Below are 6,000 nucleotides of genomic sequence, written 5' to 3'. Positions count from 1 at the left end.
CTCAGCTCATCTATTCCTAATTCCTTTATTTATTTCCTGGTATTTAAAATTATAGACACATACATTTGGTTTATCTCGTCATCATAGTTCATTAGTCAAATGTCTCTTGTAAAACCTAGAAAGCACAGGCCGGGCGGTGGTGGCGCACGCCTTTAATCCCAGCACTCGGGAGGCAGAGGCAGGCGGATCTCTGAGTTCGAGACCAGCCTGGTCTACAAGAGCTAGTTCCAGGACAGGCTCTAGAAACTACTGGGTAACCCTGTCTCGAAAAAAAAAAACCTAGAAAGCACAGTTTACTGTTTTGTATGTCAAAAATTTAAGCAGTATTTCCACCACCTGATATTCATCCAGCATATCTCACCAACAAGCTGCAGCTCCCTTTGATGCATCCTTAGCATTATCCTGTCACATGACAGAATTCTCTATTGGTGCTATCCATGGTGTTTAGTAGTCTGCTATGAACCAAGAGATTAGAATTTCACAAGATCATTTTAAGGGAACTGTTTAATAAATATAGGCTTTAATAACTGAATGTTAGATCATTTTAAGGAACTATTTACTTGGCTTTGTTAGCTACACATTTCTATGTTTCTTCACCTCTGGTTACTTAGGCACATTCGCCAACCTACAAACTACTTCATTGGTGACCTTAAAAGAGATTATTATAATTAATCAAAATTCAGCTCTTGCCAGGAAATTGAAGCAACCATGACCATGACACTGAAACTCCCAGACAAGCAACAACCTTTTTAAGATTTTGTTTCCTTACAGGTGAAATGAGAGCAATTCTGATACTGAATTCATAAAATGGATGAAGGAAAAATGTAGGTAAGTGTATTAAAAGTTTCTTGCTCACATAGCAATAAGTATTCATTATCGATATGGTAATTGCAGTACCGCCGATGAACAAATTACCAACAATTGCCCCTAATGACAATACGCGAACATGTCCCAGGATTCTGCCTCTGAACTTTTAGCATTCTGTACTGAAAGACCTTTGCCCCCCCACCAGCTCCCACACCTCTTCTCTGTAAATATAAAGACAGTCCAGCTGTTCCCTTCTATGAGAGAGCTTAAAGTGCACACCCCGAATTCTTGCTGTGAGCACACTTGCCGCTCTACCACAATGACTGCCTCTGCACCAGAGCACACTTGCAGCTCTACCTCAATGACCGCCTCCACACAAGAGCACACTTGCCGCTCTATCGCAATGACTGCCTCTGCACCAGAGCACAAGTCTTTTATAAAAGAAAATGAATGTCACCCCCACACCTAAAATAGTGTCAAACACATGGGAGATGCTCAAGAGCCTTTTTGAAATAAATGAGTTAGTGGATACAGAAGGAAAGATGGCTGTGGTGTTTTTAACATGTAATGTCTAGAAACAAAATCATGAAGGCTTAGGTAAGCACAGGAAGTTTTTTCCCCCTAAACTGGTATAGCAATTTATTAATGCCAGGCCAGGTGTTGATGTGCACATGATTATCACAGTGGACTCTCCATAATCTACATGCATCCTTAACAAGTGAAGATTAATCAGTGCAAAACTTCCCTTCACCTTAATGTTTAAGTAATGACCAGACAAACTGTCTTCTGAAATGCTGCATTCTCATATGTGAATTAAGATCAGCGACAAAACATTTGTCTAGTGTGTATGAAGTTCCAAGTCACACACAATGAGAATAGGATATATTAGATTAAAATAGGATAGGACAGAACAGGATGGCCCTGGAGGTCACGAGTTAGAACAGCAAGGGACATGGAGGGTCAAAACAGAATAATGAAAACTAAATAAAATGAATGGCTCTTAATGTCATCTTTCACATTATGACTGAGCACGTTTCCACTTCTGAAGTTTTGTTCTTTGACTATATAACAACCAAAAAAAGAAAAGAAGAAGAAACAAAGAAAGAAAGAAAAATAACAGTGGTTGGGTGTGGGGAGAGGGAGGAGGGGGAACAAAAAAAAAAAAAGAATCATGTCTACAGTTCCACAATTAGCCACCAGAGGGCAGATTTGCATCATGCATAGAATGGAGAGGCCCCGAACTAAAAAACCCAGGTTCATGTGAAAGAGCAAAAACTGAGTCAGTAACAACACTGAATCTGTATTTGAGAGTAGCATTTGTTTAACTTTATTTTATGTCTTTATTCCAAGAGCAAGAGAAAAAAATCACATAAATTTGTCATCAAGCATAAAAAAGTCATAGATACAATTACAGAAGAGCATTGAGTTAGAAAACACTGCAAGTTCTACAATGCTTATTTCTATGCGGTCAACTTCAATTTGAAGTTGGCTTTAATTGCGCATAGTTATGGGTATACTGACATTTTGATGGATATGTTCACTCACCATCAAGTTGTGGAAGATCTGTCACTAAAAGTTATTTCATAAAACATATCTCAAAAAGATTTTTACTAAAACTTCATGCTTCACCTAATAAATATCTTTGGCTTAAGATTCAAGACATCATTGTGGGGAATTCGTGGTGTAGGGTTCTATGGTTTCTTCTTGGTTGTTGTGATGGATTATACTAAGACAAGAAGCAACTTATGGAGGGAAAGGCCCTCTTTGCAGGTTACATTCAATCACTGGGGGAACTGGGGCAGAAATGTTGCAAAAAACTTACTCACTTGAAAGTGCATGCTTAACTTGCTTATGCTTTCAGAAGCACCTGCCCAGAGAATGGCCCCACCCACTGAGAGCAGGGACCCTCCCACAATAAGTAGCAATCACTGCAGTCAGTCTGCCACCTGACTCCTTTTCAGATGGCTCAAGGATGTGTCAAGTGGACAGTTAAAATCAGCTAGAACATAGAGTGAGCTCTTTGTTCTTGCTATGTCATTGGGAGCCAAAACTTCAGCTTCTGTGATCCTACATAAAGTCAAAATCAAAGAAAACAAAGACCAGTGAAAGACTTTGAAATGACCTAACTCCTCGATGAGTGTTTGTAGCCACAAACTTTGGAACAAATTTGTAATTCTGACACTGATACAAAGGCCACCAACCTCAGCTGGACTGGACAAGCAAAAGCCTAAGACCCCCTAAGGCAACTCAGTACCTGCACCAAACAGACAAGCAGGGCTGGAGAAAGCCTAGCACCTTTGCCATTGGTCATATCTGAATTCATGCTCATCAACCCTGAGCAAACTCAGAGCTCAGGGGGATCTGAACGCAAACCGATTCCTTCTCCCCGACCTGCAGGAACATGACAGAACTTCACTTTTCTCACAAATCCCAACATTTTCTCCCTCTAAAGTTTCAGCCACTTCTTTTTATCTTTTTATCACTGGGAGCATACATAGGACCAGCTCAGTTTCCAAGTTTTCTAAACAAGTCCACTGTTGTGTCTGGGTCCAACGGATGCTGTGAACTCTGTGTCCTTCCTTCTTTACTAAAATAAATGTTTGTCTCTGATCCAAAACCAAACCCTGTTGTCTTTGCTGGACACACACACACACATACAGCTTTTTCGTAGAGTGTGTCCTCTTCCCTGCCAGAGTGTGTCCTCTTCCCTGCCATGCCAGTGTTCCCCTCTGCCATAGATATTCTCATTAACATAAAAAAAGTCCATCTCCAAATAAACAAGCAAACCCCTATTCCTGTTCCTACATCTGATTTAATTATGACTCCATTGCTCTGGTCCTTCTTGCAGTGAAGTTAGGGGAGAGATACTAAGTTCTAGGTAAAATTATGTGAGACATTTGATGTCTTTGAAGCAGCCAAAGTCAATGAAGAGTTACACATATGGGCCTCCAATCCAGACTCTTGTTGCTCTCAGCTTTAATCTGAGAAAGCTCTCTTTGGAAAGAGTGGTCATAGATGCAGAGACCTACGGCTGCTCTAGGTCTAGAGAAAGTGATGGTGCAGCGCTCAGCCCGTCATTTATACCTCCCCACCTAAGGCTCAGGCAACGTCATGGAGGGGAGAGCAGAAAGAAGGAAAGAGCACTTAGGTCGTGAGAGCTAGGAGATGCTACCTTCCGAACCTGACACAGCCACTACTACCCTTATCCACAGCATCTGAGGTCACCTCCCGCAGCTTGTTAGACAGATCCACAAATGGGGAGGGACTCACAGGGCCTCATCCTTCTCACAGATTCTGGGAGAGCAATCATTGTCTTCTGCTTGGCACCAATGGGTGAGCCTACAGCGGCCAATGGACAGTTCCAAACCCGTGTTCACCCAGGCACCCTTGGTTAAAAGTCTGGGTCACAAAGCAAAATGAAAATATGAATGTGAGAAAAGGACTTGTGTGGAGGAAAGGTGTTGTGGAGGAGGGAGGTCAGGGGCTTGGGAGAGTAATCAGAATGCATTATAAACAGATATGAAATAAAAATATATTAAAATTCAGGTAGAGGTAAGGGAAATATTCTTTTTTGGCAGATGGGAACCATTTCATAAGTTCCTGAGGAATCCTGGTGTTTATTGAACCACTAGAAATAATTCTCCCATAGTCCAGATTGAGCTCACTCCTGGGTATTTGGGCAGTAAGCACTTCACTTAAGGAAATATTCATCTCACCTTGGATCACAGAGTCCAGTCTCCACCTTATACTGTACTGTGTAGGGTTACATGGCAACTCCTTACCAGGACAAAGGAGCCAATAAGCAGACAGGAGGTGGGAGTGGGAGCTAAGGATGCAGCCTCCCCTTGCTCCTTTCCATCACTACCCTCTCAATAAATTATTTCTGTTGTGTCTGCTCAAATCCATTGATGCTCTAGTACCTAATATCAACCTTCACATGAGTTAGTGTTGTTATAACATATCATAGGGAATTTTTATCTCCCTTGCTATAGATTATCAGGTATAACTATACTATAAATGTTAAAGTAGCTTAGATTACATTATTTCTTCAGTATAACCATAAATGTGTATGGCCCTTAGCTTTACTATACTCAAATTGCCCTACCTCCACCCTATATAATATTGTTTTTAACATATTTTAAGAAGCAAGATTCTTAACATAAAATTAGAAGATGTCTGTAGATTGAATCAGAGCTCAAGCCTAGCCACACTAGCAAAGGTAAAAAGAGGATAAATAGAAGCGCTCCTGTGAGCCCAGCCCCCTTCTGCTAGTCTTAATTACAGACAATATTGGGACCGCTCTGCACCAAGCACTGAAGTCTTTCCCGGTAGGTGGAGTCCCAGCTCTCCAAAGACTCCTATGGAGTGTGGAGTGTAGGAGACCTGGCTGTCAATGGGGTGACAGATGCTGGAAGGAAGTCCCTCTCAATTATAAATCTGAAACGCTAATCTCTGCTAAATTGTTAATGTCTGCTAATGAAATACTCAGTTACCCTTTTGATAAAACATTTACATATAAATGAATGCTTCTGGAAGGGCTCCTTTAACGAAGGAGATGTTCTGCCTGCTGGCTGGGCTCTAGCTCTCTGCCTGCACTGTCCCTTGCTGGTATCAATAGACCACTTGATCTCTAATTGAGGACATCAGAACGGCAACAATAGCCCTTGACCACTAGGTTCCGTTTCTAATACACGGCACTGAAAACTCGGAAAGCAAAAACAAATGAAAAGAACTCTTCCACCTCGCTCATCAGATGAAACCACCTAGCTGGAGTGAGCGGAAGTACCACCGTGCCTGCTGCTGAACTTCTGCATGGCTGATTAACTGACCTGCACTTCAGGGATGCCAAAGCTGCAAGTCCAGAAAAAAAAAAAAAAAAAAAAAAAAAAAAAAAAAAAACAAAAAAAAAAAAAAAAAAAAAAACTATCCTGGCCATCTTTGACCTCCAAATAGCCATGGGTCGCCCGTCCCCCGTATCTGACCATGAGGCAAATCCTTTGACTGTATAGGCAACACCTACCTTCCCCAATCAAAAGAAGAACACCGTCAGACAGCCTCTGAGGCCCACAGCTGAGGTTTCCCTACAATGCCTAAAGCAGTGGGTCCGAACTGCTTTGCTGTTTCAGTAACAAACACCGTGACCAAAATCATCCTGGGGAGGAAAGGACGATGTCTGTTTACACTACCAGTTAA

This window comes from Arvicola amphibius, chromosome 11 (genome assembly GCF_903992535.2).
Source record: "Arvicola amphibius chromosome 11, mArvAmp1.2, whole genome shotgun sequence".
NCBI lineage: Eukaryota > Metazoa > Chordata > Mammalia > Rodentia > Cricetidae > Arvicola > Arvicola amphibius.
The sequence above is the reverse complement of the archived record's forward strand: the minus strand, read 5'-3'. Positions refer to the sequence as shown.